At 28.3% G+C, this 16181-nt stretch overlaps 4 non-coding genes across 4 annotated transcripts; all 4 read right to left on the minus strand.

Moving 5' to 3' along the window:
* Positions 1–4052: 4052 nt before the first annotated feature.
* On the minus strand, positions 4053–4125 carry TRNAR-ACG. Its single transcript has one exon. It is a non-coding gene; the product is annotated as a tRNA-Arg (tRNA).
* A 1229-nt stretch (positions 4126–5354) lies between these two features.
* On the minus strand, positions 5355–5427 carry TRNAR-ACG. Its single transcript has one exon. It is a non-coding gene; the product is annotated as a tRNA-Arg (tRNA).
* A 2335-nt stretch (positions 5428–7762) lies between these two features.
* Positions 7763–7835, minus strand: TRNAR-ACG. The gene has a single exon. It is a non-coding gene; the product is annotated as a tRNA-Arg (tRNA).
* Positions 7836–8487: 652 nt separating this feature from the next.
* On the minus strand, positions 8488–8560 carry TRNAH-AUG. The gene has a single exon. It is a non-coding gene; the product is annotated as a tRNA-His (tRNA).
* Positions 8561–16181: the final 7621 nt, after the last annotated feature.

The following is a 16181-nucleotide window of genomic DNA, read 5'->3' on the forward strand; positions in this document are numbered from 1 at the left end:
AAGACTCTAACTCCACCATAAAAGTTAGCTCGTGAGTAGAAGTTTGACGGTTGGGCATTGGCGAGGTTGGTTGATTTCAGCCCCTGCTTGATTTGAGACGTGGCGCTGTGACTACAATATTTGAAAGGAACTTGTGAATACATAACAAGGTAATCAATCGCATATATGTCAACATTGTGTGTTCGTAGTAATGTAGTATACGAATTGTGAATTTTTAAGAAGTAAATTGTGAACATTTAGTATTTAAATTATGAACATTTGGACGCGGATCCACCTTGCAATATAGACCCGAACCCATAGAATAATTTGTCATTCTCAATCATTTTTGTGAATTTTTAAAAGGTAAATTGTGAACATTTGGACGCGGATCCACCTTGCAATTTGGACCCGAATCCATATGTCCTAAACGACGTAGTTTTGAATTTTAATTGCATAATTTATGTCTTAAATTATAAAATTATGTGCTTATATGACATATATTGTTTTAAGGCAATATGACTCCATTGGGAAACGAACTGAGAATCTCTGGTTCCAAAGACCAGCACCTTATCCATTGAGCCAAATCTCTGGTTCCAAAGACCAGCACCTTATCCATTGAGCCATGGAGTCTTGATGTTAAACAAGACCCTTTCAATCGAAAGTAAAAAATGGCAAATTATATCGTGCACCGCGGTGCATAATCGATTATGCACCGCGCATCTAAACGACGTAGTTTTATTTAATGAAAAGAAACATAATTTTCGCAAAAAATAACTCTGTTCTTCAGTTTCATTTTGTATACACTGCAGTTTCAGTTCAACACAATTACAGTTTCATTTCGATATTACAGTTTCATTCAATATTTATACACTCAAATATGTGAAAATGTTATTTAATTTTATTTTATATCCACTATAGTTTCATTAAAACACAACTACATGATCATTTCAATATAATTACAGTTTCATTTCACCACAACTACAGTATCATTTTGATAATATCGATTCACCGGTTGTTCAGTATCTTGCTGGTAATTTATGTATTGGATTATTATGAAATTATGTGCCTATATAACACGTTTTTAGGCAATACAACTCCAATGAGGATCGAACCCAGAATCTCTTGTTCCGTAGACGAACACCTTATCCAACGAGCCCTAGAGTCTTGATGTTGAACAAAACCCTTTCAATCGAAAGTAAAAATGCAAAACACCTGTCATGGTTATCAAATCCTAATTTGTTAACATTGTGTGACTACAATATTTGAAAGGAACTTCTGAATACATAACAAGGTAATCAATTGAAAAGATGTTAACATTGTGTGTTCGTAGTATACAAATTGTGAAATTTTAAATGGTAAATTGTAAACAATTAGTATGTAAATTATTAACATTTGGACGTGGATCAACCATGCAATGTAGACCCGAGTCCATGTGTTCTAAACGACATAGTTTTGAATTTTAATTTTGACGGTTGTTCATTATCTTACCTAATTTATGTCTTGAATTATGAAATTATGTGTCTATATGACATATATTGTTCTTAGGCAATAGACCAACACATTATCCATTAGGCCATGGAGTCTTACTTTTAAACAAGACCATTTCAATCAAAAATAAAAAAGCATAACAACTCTCATGGTTATCAAATCCTAATTTGTTAATATTATGTTACTACAATATTTGAAAGAAACTTGTGAATACAAAACAAGGCAATCAATTGCATATATGTTAAACATTTTGTGTTCGAAGTATACAAATTGTGAATTTTTAAAATGTAAATTATGAACATTTAGTATGTAAATTATGAACATTTGGACGCGGATCCACGTTGCAATGTAGACCCGAATCTATAGAATAATTTGTCATTCTCAATCATTTTTGTGAATTTTTAAAAGGTAAATTGTCAACATTTGGACGCGGATCCACATTGCAATGTAGACCTAGGTCCATGTATCATAAACGATGTAGTTTTGAATTTTAATTTTTACGATTGTTCAATATCTTATACGTAATTTATGTCTGGTATTATGAAATTATGTGCCTATATGACATATATTATATTTAGGCAATACAACTGCACTGGGGAATGAACCCAAAATCTATGGTTCCGTAGACCAGCACCTTATCCATTGGGCCATGGAATCTTGATGTTAAACAAAACCCTTTAAATCGAAAGTAAAAATGCATAACAACTGCCATGGTTATCAAATCCTAATTAGTTAATATTGTGTGACTACAATATTTGAAAGGAACTTGTGATTACAAAACAAGACAATCAATTGCATATATGTTAACATTTTATGTTCGTTGTATACAAATTGTGAATTTTTAAAAGGTAAATTGTGAACATTTAGTCTCTAAATTATGAACATTTGGACGCAGATCCACCTTGTAATGTCAACCCATATCCATAAATTAATTTGCTATTCTCAATCATTTTTTTTGAATTTTTAAAAGGTAAATTGAGAACTTTTGTACGCAGTTCCACTAAATGTAGTATTGAATTTTAATTGTGACAGTTGTTCAATAGCTTACGTAATTATGAAATTATGTGCCTATATGACATAATGTTTTTAGGCAATACAACTCCACTGCGGATCAAACCCCGAGTATCTGGTTTCGTAGACCAGCACCTTATCCATTGGGCCATGGAATCTTGATTTTAAATAAGACAATCTCAATCAAAAGTAAAAATGCATAACAACTGTCATGGTTATCAAATCCTAATTTGTTAATATTGTGTGACTATAATATTTGAAAGGAACTTGTGAATACATAACCAGGAAATCAATTGCATATATGTTAACATTGTGTGTTCGTAGTATACAAATTGTGAATTCTTAAATGGTAAATTGTGAACATTTAGTATGTACGGGTCCATAGAATAATTTTCTATTCTCAATAAATTTTTCGAATTTTTAAAAGGTAAATTGTGAACTTTTGGACGCAGTTCCACCTTGCAATGTAGACCCGAGTCCATGTTTCCTAAACGACGTAGTTTTGAACTTTAATTTTCACCTTGAAATATGAAATTATGTGCCTATATGACATATAATGTTTTTCAGCAATACGACTCCATTGGGGATCAAACCTAAAATCTTTGGCTCCGTAGACCAGCACCTTCTCCATTGGGCTATGGAGTCTTGATTTTAAACAAGACAATTTCAATCAAAAGTAAAAAAGTACAACAACTGTCATTGTTATCAAACCCTAATTTGTTAATATTGTGTAACTACAATATTTGAAAGAAACTTGTGAATATAATACAAGGCAAAAAATTGTATATATGCTAACATTTTGTGTTCGTTGTATACAAATTGTGAATTTTTAAAACGTAAATTGTGAACATTTAGTCTGTAAATTATGAACATTTCGACGCAGATCCACCTTGCAATGTAAACCCGTAGCGATACAAAAATTTGCTATTCTCAATCATTTTTTTGAAGTTTTAAAAGGTAAATTGTGAACTTTTGTACGCAGTTTCACACAATGTAGACCCGAGTCCAAATAATGTTTTTCGGCAATACAATTCCATTGGGGATCAAACCTAGAATATCTAGTTCCGTAGACCAGCACCTTATCCATTAGGCCATGGAGTCATGATTTTAAACAAGACAATTTCAATCAAAGTAAAAAAGTATAACAACTGTCATGGTTATCAAATCCTAATTTGTTAATATTGTGTAACTACAATATTTGAAAGAAAGTTGTGAATACAATACAAGGCAATCAATTGCATATATGTTAACATTTTTTGTTCGTTGTATTCAAATTGTGAATTTTTAAAAGGTAAATTATGAACATTTAGTCTATAAATTATGAACATTTGGACGCAGATCAACCTTGCAATGTAAACCCGTATCCATACAAAAATTTGCTATTCTCAATCATTTTTTTTTTGAATTTTTAAAAGGTAAATTGTGAACTTTTGTAAACAGTTCCACCATGCAATGTAGACCCGAGGCCATGTGTCCTAAACGACGTAGTTTTGAATTTTAATTTTGACGATTGTTCAATATCTTAAGTAATTATGAAATTATCTACCTATATGACATAATATTTTTAGGCAATACGACCCCACTGGGGATCAAACCCAGAATGTCTGGTTTCGTAGACCAGCACCTTATCCTTTGGGCCATGGAGTCTTGATTTTAAACAAGACAATTTCAATCGAAAGTAAAAATGCATAACAACTGTCATGGTTATTAAATCCTAATTTTTTAATATTGTGTGACTACAATATTTGAAATGAACTTGTGAATACATAACAAGGAAATGAATTGCATATATGTTAACATTGTGTGTTTTTAGTATACAAATTGTGAATTTTTAAATGGTAAATTTTGAATATTTAGAATGTAAATTATGAACATTTGGACGCGGATCCATAGAATAATTTTCCATTCTCAATCATTTTTTCGAATTTTTAAAAGGTAAATTGTGAACTTTTGGACGCAGTTCCACCTGCGGTTGTTCACTATCTTACGTAATTTTCAACTTGAAATATGAAATTATGTGCCTGTATGACATATATTATTTTTCGATAATACAACTCCACTAGGGATCAAACCCAGAATCTCTAGTTTCGTAGACTAGCACCTTATCCATTGGGCCATGAAGTCTTGATTTTAAATAAGACAATTTCAATCAAAAGTAAAAGAGCATAACAACTGTCATGGTTATCAAATCCTAATTTTTTAATATTGTGTTACTACAATATTTGAAATAAACTTGTGAATACAAAACAATGCAATCAATTGCATATATGTTAACATTTTGTGTTTGTTGTATACAAATTGTGAATTTTTAAAAGGTAAATTGTGAACATTTTGATGTATATCCACCTTGCAATGTAAACCCGTATCCATACAATAATTTGCTATTAGTTTTGAATTGTAATTTTCACCATGAAATATGAAATTATGTGCTTATATGACATATAATGTTTTTGGGCAATACGACTCCACTGGGGATCGAACCTAGAATCTCTGGTTCCGTAGACCAACACCTTATCCATTGGGCCATGGAATTTTGATTTTAAATAAGGCAATTTTAATCGAAAGTAAAAATACATAACAACGGTCATGGTTATAAAATCCTAATTTGTTAATATTGTGTCACTACAATATTTGAAAGAAACTTGTGAATACAAAATAAGGTAATCAATTGCGTATATGTTAACATTTTGTGTTCGTAGTATACAAATTGTGAGTTTTTAAAAAGTAAATTGTGAATATTTCGATGCAATAATTTCTATTCTCAATCATTTAGACCCGAGTCCATATGTCCTAAACGACGTAGTTTTGAATTGTAATTTTCACCATGAAATATGAAATTATGTGCCTATATGACATATAATGTTTTTTTGGCAATACGACTCCACTGGGTATCGATCTCAGAATCTTTGGTTTCGTAGACCAGCACCTTATCCATTGGGCCATGGAGTCTTGATTTTAAACATGACAACTTCAATCAAAAGTAAAAAAGCATAACAACTGTCATGGTTATCAAATCCTAATTTGTTAATATTGTGTTACTACAATATTTTTGAAAGAAACTTGTGAATACAAAATAAGGCAATCAATTTTATATATGCTAACATTTTGTGTTCGTTGTATACAAATTGTGAATTTTTAAAAGGTAAATTGTGAACATTTAGTCTGTAAATTATGAATATTTTGATGCAGATCCACCTTGTAATGTAAACCCGTATCCATACAATAAATTGTTATTCTCAATCCTTTTTTTGAATTTTGAAAAGGTAAATTGTGAACTTTTGTACGCAGTTCCACCATGCAATGTAGACCTGAGTCCATGTGTCCTAAACATAGTTTTGAATTTTATTTTAATTTTGACGGTTGTTCAATATCTTACGTAATTAAGAAATTATGTGTCTAAATGACATAATGTTTTTAGGCAATACGACTCCACTTGGGATTGAACCCAAAATCTCTAGATTCATAGTCCAACACCTTATCCATTGGGCCATGGAATCTTGATTTTAAACAAGATAATTTCAATCGAAAGTAAAAATGCATAACAACTGTCATGGTTATAAAATCCTAATTTGTTAATATTGTGTTACTACAATATTTGAAAGAAACTTGTGAATACAAAACAAGGCAATCAATTGCATATATATTAACATTTTGTGTTCGTAGTATATAAATTGTGAGTTTTTAAAAGGCAAATTTTGAACATTTCGACACGAATCCACCTTGCAATGTAGACCTGAATCCATGTGTCCTAAGCGACGTAGTTTTAAATTTTAATTTTCACGGTTGTTCAATATCTTACGTAATTTTCATCTTGAAATATGAAATTATGTGCCTACATGACATATAATGTTTTTTGGCAATTACGTAATTTTCATCTTGAAATATAAAAATTATGTGCCTACATGACATATAATGTTTTTAGGCAATTACATAATTTTCATCTTGAAATATGAATCAAGATGAAATTATGTGCCTACATGACATATAATGTTTTTTGGCAATTACGTAATTTTCATCTTGAAATATGAAATTATGTGCCTACATGACATATAATGTTTTTCGGCAATTACGTAATTTTCATCTTGAAATATGAAATTATGTGCCTACATGACATATAATGTTTTTCGGCAATACAACTCCACTAGTGATTGTACCCATAATCTCTAGATTCATAGTCCAGCACCTTATCCATTGGGTCATGGAATCTTGATTTTAAACAAGACAATTTCAATCGTAAGTAAAAATGCATAACAACTGTCATGGTTATAAAATCCTAATTTGTTAATATTGTGTTACTACAATATTTGAAAGAAACTTGTGAATACAAAAAAAGGCAATCAATTGCATATTTGTTAAAATTTTGTGTTCGTAATATACAAATTGTGAGTTTTTAAAAGGTAAATTTTGAACATGCAATGTAGACCCGAGTCCATGTGTCCTAAACGACGTAGTTTTGAATTTTAATTTTCACGATTGTTCAATACCTTACTCCATATAACATATAATGTTTTTTGGCAATACGACTCCACAGGGGATTGAACCCAGAATATCTGGTTCTGTAAACTAGCACCTTATCTATTGTGCCATGGAATCTTGATTTTAAACAAGACAACTTCAATAAAAAGTAAAAAAAACATAACAACTGTCATGGTTATCAAATCCAAATTTGTTAATAATGTGTTACTACAATATTTTTAAAAAAACTTGTGAATACAAAACAAGGCAAAAAATTGTATATATGCTAACATTTTGTGTTCGTTGTATACAAATTGTTAATTTTTAAAAGATAAATTGTGAACATTTGGATACAGATCCACCTTGCAATATAAACCCGTATCGATACAATAATTTGTTATTCAATCATTTTACGACACAGTTTATGTGCGCATATGACATATAATGTTTTTGGGCAATACAACTCCATTGGGGATCGAACCCAGGATTCCCGATTTCGTAGACTAGTACCTTATCCATTGGGCCATGGAGTCTAGATTTAAAACAAGACAATTTCAATCGAAAGTAAAAATGAATAACAACTGTCATGATTATAAAATCCTAATTTGTTAATATTGTGTTACTACAATATTTGAAAGAAACTTGTGAATACAAAATAAAGCAATCAATTGCATATATGGTAACTTTTTTTGTTCTTCGATACGACTCTACCTTGCAATGTAGACCCGAGTCCAATTTTAATTTTCACGGTTGTTCAATATCTTACGTAATTTTCATCTTGAAATATGAAATTATGTGCCAATATGACATATAATGTTTTTAGGCAATACGCCTCCACTGGGGATCGAACCCAGAATCTCTGGTTCCGTAAACCAGCACCTTATCCATTGGGCCATGGAGTCTTAATTTTAAACAAGACAATTTCAATCAAAAGTAAAAGTGCATAACAACTGTCATGGTTATAAAATCCAAATTTGTTAATATTGTGTTACTACAATATTTGAAAGAAACTTGTGAATACAAAATAAAGCAATCAATTGCATATATGTTATTCGATACGACTCTACCTTGCAATGTAGACCCAAGTCCAATTTTAATTTTCACGGTTGTTCAATAGCTTACGTAATTTTCATTTTGAAATATGAAATTATGTGCCCATATGATATATAATGTTTTTGGGCAATACGACTCCACTGCGGATCGAACCAAGAATCTCTGGTTTCATAGACCAGCACCTTATCCATTGGGCCATGGTGTCTTGATTTTAAACTAAACAATTTCAATCGAAAGTAAAAATACATAACAACTGTCATGGTTATAAAATCCTAATTTGTTAATATTGTGTAACTACAATATTTGAAAGAAACTTGTGAATAAAAAACAAAGCAAAATGTAAATTGTGAACATTTCGATACGAATCTACCTTGCAATGTAGACCCATGTCCGACGCGATGTAGTTTTCAATTTTAATTTTCACGGTTGTTCAATATCTTACGTAATTTTCATCTTGAAATATGAAAGCGCCCATATGACATATAATGTTTTTAGGCAATACGACTCCACTGGGGATCGAACCCAAAATCCCTGGTTTCATAGACCAGCACCATATCCAATGGGCCATGGAGTCTTGATTCTAAACAAGACAATTTCAATCGAAAGTAAAAATGCATAACAACTGTTATGGTTATAAAATCCTAATTTGTTAATATTGTGTTACGACAATATTTTAAAGAAACATGTGAATACAAAACAAAGCAATCAATTGCACATTTTGTGTTCGTAGTATACAAATTGTGAGTTTTCAAAATGTAAATTGTGAACATTTCGATACGAATCTACCTTGCAATTTAATCCCGAATCCATATGTCCTAAGCGACATAGTTTTGAATTTTAATTTTCACGGTTGTTCAATATCTTACGTAATTTAATCTTGAAATATGAAATTACGTGCCCATATGGCATATAATGTTTTTGGGCAATACGAATCAACTAGTGATCGAACGCAGAATCTCTGGATTCATAGACCAGCACCTTATCCATTGGGCCATGGAGTCTTGATTTTAAACAAGACAATTTCAATCGAAAGTAAAAATGCATAACAACTGTCATGGTTATAAAATCCTTATTTGTTAATATTGTGTTACTACAATATTTGAAAGAAACTTGTGAATACAAAACAAAGCAATCAATTGCACATTTTGTGTTCGTAGTATACAAATTGTGAGTTTTTAAAATGTAAATTGTGGAAATTTCGATACGAATCTACCCTGCAATGTAGACCCAAGTCCATATGTCCTAAGCGACGTAGTTTTGAATTTTAATTTTCACGGTTGTTCAATATCTTACGTAATTTTCATCTTCATCTTGAAATATGAAATTATGTGCCCATATGAAATATAATGTTTTTTTGGCAATACTACTCCACTGGGGATCGAACCCAACATATCTAGTTTCATAAACTAGCACCTTATCCATTGGGCCATGGAGTCCTGATTTTAAACAAGACAATTTCAATCGAAAGTAAAAATGCATAACAACTGTCATGGTTATACAATCCTAATTTGTTAATATTGTGTTAAAACAATATTTGAAAGAAACTTGTGAATACAAAACAAAGCAATCAAATGCATATATGTTAACATTTTCTGTTGTGAGTTTTTAAAATGTAAATTGTGAACATTTCGATACGAATCTACCTTGCAAGGTAGACCCGAGTCAATATGTCCTAAGCGACGTAGTTTTGAATTTTAATTTTCTCGGTTATTCAATATCTTACGTAATTTTCACCTTGAAATATGAAATTATGTGCCCATATGACATATAATTATGTGCCTCCCAGAATCTCTGGTTTCGTAGACCAGCACCTTATCCATTGGACCATGGAGTCTTGATTTTAAACAAGACAATTTCAATCGAAAGTAAAAATGCATAACAACTGTCATGGTTATAAAATCCTAATTTGTTAATATTGTGTTAGTACAATATTTGAAAGAAACTTGTGAATAAAAAGCAAAGGAATCAATTTCATATATGTTAACATTTTGTGTTCGTAGTATACAAATTGTGAGTTTTTAAAATGTAAATTTCGATACGAATCTACCTTGCAATGTAGACCCAAGTCCATATGTCCTTAGCGACGTAGTTTTGAATTTTAATTTTCACGGTTGTTCAATATCCTACGTAATTATGTGCCCATATGACATATAATATTTTTGGGCAATACGACCCCACTGGGGATCGTCGAACCCAAAATATCTTGTTTCGTAGACCAGCACCTTATCCATTGGGCCATGGAATCTTGATTTTAAACAAAACAATTTCAATCCAAAGTAAAAATGCATAACAACTGTCATGGTTATAAAATCCTAATTTGTTAATATTGTGTTAGTACAATATTTGAAAGACACTTGTGAATACAAAACAAAGCAATCAATTGCAAATATGTTAACATTCTGTGTTCGTAGTATACAAATTGTGAGTTTTAAAATGAAAATTGTGAACATTTCGATATGAATCTACCTTGCAATGTATACCCGAGTCCATATGTCCTAAGCGACGTAGTTTTGAATTTTAATTTTCACAGTTGTTCAATATCCTACGTAATTTTCATCTTGAAATATGAAATTATGTGCCCATATGATATGAAATTATTTGCCACCCAGAATCTCTGGTTTCGTAGTGCAGCACCATATCCATTGGGCCATGGAGTCTTGATTTTAAACAAGACAATTTCAATCGAAAGTAAAAATGCATAACAACTGTCATGGTTATAAAATCCTAATTTGTTAATATTGTGTTACTACAATATTTGAAAGAAACTCGTGAATACAAAACAAAGCAATCAATTGCATATATGTTAACATTTTGTGTTCGTAGTATACAAATTGTGAGTTTTTAAAATATAAATTGTGAACATTTATTTTCACAGTTGTTCAATATCTTACGTAATTTTCATCTTCATCTTGAAATATGAAATTATGTTCCCATATGACATGTAATGTTTTTGGGCAATACGAATCCACTGTGGATCGAACCCAGAGTACCTGGTTTCATAAACCAGCACCTTATCCATTGGGCCCTGTAGTCTTGATTTTAAACAAGACAATTTCAATTGAAAGTAAAAATGCATAACAACTGTCATGGTTATAAAATCCTAATTTGTTAATATTGTATTACCACAATATTTGAAAGAAACTTGTGAATACAAAACAAAGCAATCAATTGCATATATGTTAACATTTTGTGTTCGTAGTATACAAATTGTGAGTTTTTAAAATATAAATTGTGAACATTTATTTTCACGGTTGTTCAATATCTTACGTAATTTTCATCTTCATCTTGAAATATGAAATTATGTTCCCATATGACATGTAATGTTTTTGGGCAATACGAATCCACTGTGGATCAAACTCAGAATTCCTGGTTTCATAGACCAGCACCTTATCCATTGGGCCCTGGAGTCTTGATTTTAAACAAGACAATTTCAATCGAAAGTAAAAATTCATAACAACTGTCATGGTTATAAAATCCTAATTTGTTAATATTATGTTACTAAAATATTTGAAAGAAACTTGTGAATACAAAACAAAGCAATCAATTGTAAATATGTTAACATTTTGTGTTCGTAGTATACAAATTGTGAGTTTTTAAAATGTAAATTGTGAACATTTATTTTCACGGTTGTTCAATATCTTACGTAATTTTCATCTTCATCTTGAAATATGAAATTATGTTCCCATATGACATGTAATATTTTTGGGCAATACGAATCCACTGTGGATCAAAACCAGAATACCTGGTTTCATAGACCAGCACCTTTTCCATTGGGCCCTGGAGTCTTGATTTTAAACAAGACAATTTCAATTGAAAGTAAAAATACATAACAACTGTCATGGTTATAAAATTCTAATTTGTTAATACTAGTATTTTCACCCGTGCGATGCACGGAATGGATTTATTGTAATATATTAATAATGTATGAATCAATATATAATTTTTTAAATTAGAATATCAAATATATTATAGTACAATTAAAGATTTGATTTGGATCGTTTATATATTTTGATGTTATCATTGCTTGAATTTGTGCAAATAATTGCTCAAATTAATAGCTACATTTAGATGCACGCATGCGGTACTATATTTTGAAGATTTTATTTATCATTATTTAGTATTTTCATAAATTAGGCAAATGTGCTCGTTATCTAACAACTCAGTTATAGAAATGAATTGTTATCCTTATTCACTTGTATGGAAGATATATATATATATATATATATATATATATATATATATATATATATATATATATATATATATATATATATATATATATATATATATATATATATATATGTATATATATATATATATATATATATATATATATATATATGTATATATATATATATATATATATATATATATATATATATATATATATATATATATATATATTATCAAGATATATAGCATTTTTTTCATTAAAAAAAAAAAAACTTAATATCACCGATTATATTTACACATTATTGAAACCTCTTTGTAGACGACATTGGCAGTGACAACACAATCTTGTTCATCTTCGTCTAGAGCTAACACTTTCAATCCATCAAGACAGGTTACCTGTGTGAAAATATATAATGGTAGAATATCACTTAATTAGTTATTCTTTTATATTTTCAGTTAATTAGTAATATCAGATTCATTTTTAGCCAATAATTTATTTTTTTTTTTTATATATTTTCAGTCAATTAGTCAATTAGAATATCAAATGCAATGATATTTTTACCTAATTTTCATTCCATTTTGATTTGATGATGTAGATATTATTATTGAAATATTTCCATTTCATTTTTAATTTACCTTTACTATTGTTTAAAATATGCATTCACTATTGATAATGTTGAATATTATTATTGAAATATTTTCCTTCAATTTTTAATTAAAATACAATGATCTGACCATTTTTTTTTTAGTCAATTATGGATCATTTTTTATTTGCAATCAATTATTAATATTCATTTCTTTTTATATTTTCAGTCAATTAGTAATATTAGATTCATTTCCAATCAATTATTCTTTTTTATTTTCAGTCAATTAGTCAATTATAATATAGATGCGGTGATGTTTTTACTTAATTTTTGTTCCATTTTAATTTGATGATGTAGAATATTATTAATGAAATATTTTCGTTCCATTTTTAATTTACCTATACTATTTTTTAAAATATACCTTTACTATTCGATGATGTAAAAATATTATTATTGAAATATTTCCTTTCCATTTTTAATTTTCCTTTACTTCTCAACAAACAAAACAAAAACAAAAACAAAAAAAAAAAAAAGACTTTGGATTTCTCAATACTTGTCGACATTGATGATCAAGTAATTATGTTTGTAAGAGAAGTTGGAGATCAAAATGATCGTACATCATTTACAAAGGGAACACCTAAATATTATTTAATAACTCACTCCAAACTGCTAAAAACTAAAACAACACATACATTTTGGGTTAATCTTTCTCAAACCCCACTAATAATAAATAAATAATAAATAAATAAATAATGAAAAACTTTAAAAAAAAAACAAAACAAAACAAAGCTAAGATTTCTTAAATAAGAACATTTTGACTTCTCAATACTTGCCACATTGATGGACAAACAATTATGTTTGTACCTCTTATATAGAAGAGCTCAAGAGCTCTTCTTTTCAAACATTTTCAATGTGGGATCAAAATGATCTCACATCATTTACAAAGGGAGCTCGTGGCTCCCCTTTGTCTTTTTTTTTTTTTTTTTTTTTTTTTTTTTTTTTTGTTAATTTTAATTTTATTTTATATTTAGTTTTGTTTAGATTATTATTATTATTAGTATTTTCACCCGTGCGATGCAGGGAATGAATTTGTTGTAATATATTAAGAATATTTGGATCGATATATAATTATTTAAATTATAACATCAAATATTATATAGTGCAATTAAAGGTATGGTTTGGATCATTTGTGTTTTTATGTTATCATTGCTTGAATTTGAGCAAATAATTGCTCAAATTAATAGCTAATGTGTAGATGTACGCATGCGGTGTTGTAGTTTTGGAGATTTTATTTATCATTGTTCAGTATTTTTATAAATTAGGCAAATGTGCTCGTTCTTTAGCAACTCAGTTATAAGAATGAATTGATATCCTAATTCATTTATATGAAAAATATTAATTTTGTACTATTTAATTAATATTCATATTAATTTGGGCGGGAATGTTAAAAATGAGGATTTTACTTTTATTAATAGTATATTTGAATTATTTATTTTTTCATTAATTATTCGCATGGTAAACATAAATGATATTGCAATAATTAATTTATGATATTTATCAAATTGTATCTTTTTTAAAATATAAAATTTTCACATGTTTATGGGTTGAAAAAATTTTAAATTATTTTTATTTTAAAAATATTTTCCAGCAACCCAAACACTCCATTAATCTCCCATCAAAAACTGATAAAGAAAAATCACTTTATTAAAGAAATTAAACTAATTAAATTAAATCTAGTCATGCTATATTTATTTGTAATGTATATTAATTTTATTTTGAAATCATTGATTCACATATTTGAATTATTTATTTTTTTAATTATTCTCATTGTAAACATAAATGATATTGCAATAATTAATTTATGATATTTATCAAATTGTATCTTTTTTTTTTAAATACAAAATTTCTCATGTTTAGGAGTTAAATAATATTTTAAAATTATTTTGAATACATATTATACATTAAGTGTGTGTGTATATATATATATATATATATATGTATGTACACACACGCACACACACACAAACACGCACATTTTTAATTCTATATTGATAAGCATAGTTTGTGTAAATGCTTTAAGAAAATATTTATTATTGAAAATGAGATATAATTTAAAAAGTAAATTATTAATTAGATTACCTAATATAATTGTCCTACTAATTGATTCAATGCTACTATGTATAATTCATATATTTGAAGACATGTTAAAGCTAAATACCTATTAATTATCTTAATAATAATTAAGATAATTTTTAGTCAATATTCAATAGTACTAAAAGTATTACTTTGAATTTTTATAAATAAGATATAATATTATTAAACCGAAATAATTAAAAATATGTGTCCATAGTACAAAAGATTTTATAATAGTAATTTTTATTGCTTAATAGAATTTGTCAATTATTAAACATTATTTGTGGAAGATTTTACTTTTATTAATAGTATAGATATAGAGTGGTGTAAATAATAATTAATAAATTATTATTTCCTTATAAAATTACACCGAAATTATAGTATAGATATAGATTGATGTAAATTATTATTTCCTTATAATATCACTGGCTTGAATTACAAATTATTGAAAATCTCTTTGTAGATGAAATTGGTAGTAGTAACAGAATTTTATCCATCCTCGTGTAGAGTTAAAACCTTCTGGCCACCAGGATGGGTGACTCGGGAAAAAGTCACGTACAATTGATCGTGATTAAAGACTGGGTTTTTAAGTAATAACCCAACGTGAGTTAGTGTTTGGCCCTGACTTTTGTTGATAGTCATGGTATATGCGAGCATCAACAGGAATTGTTTATGCTAGAACTTGAAGGACAATCTCGTACCAAAAGGGGTAAGAGACATTTTAATGGAAGATTTTACTTTTATTAATAGTATAGATATATATTGGTGTAAATTATTATTTACTATTATTAAATTAATAGTATAGATGGATTAATTTCATTTTGAAATCATTGCTTCACATATTTGAATTATTTATTTTTTTCTTTAATTATTATAAACAGAAATGATATTGTACTAATTAATTTATGATATTGATCAATTTGTATTTTTTTTTAAATATAAAATTTACACATGTAATTAGTGGTTAAAAAAATATTTTAAAATTATTTATTATTAGTAAGTATTTTTATTTTAAAAATATTTCCCGGCAACACAAACACTCCCTTAGTCTCCCATCAAAAACTGATAAAGAAAAGTCATTTCATTAAAAAAATTAAAACTAATTAAAGTAAATATAATCATGCTATATTTATTTGTAATTGTATATTAATTTCATTTTGAAATCATTGGTTCACATATTTTAATTATTTGTTTTTTTTTCTTTAATTATTATAAACAGAAATGATTTTGTACCAATTTATGACATTTATCCAATTGTATTTTTTAAAAATATAGTGTTTTACCCATTAAATTTTTTTGTTATTA

The sequence above is a fragment of the Ipomoea nil genome, unplaced genomic scaffold (assembly GCF_001879475.1).
Source record: "Ipomoea nil cultivar Tokyo-kokei standard unplaced genomic scaffold, Asagao_1.1 scaffold0415, whole genome shotgun sequence".
NCBI classification, from domain to species: domain Eukaryota; kingdom Viridiplantae; phylum Streptophyta; class Magnoliopsida; order Solanales; family Convolvulaceae; genus Ipomoea; species Ipomoea nil.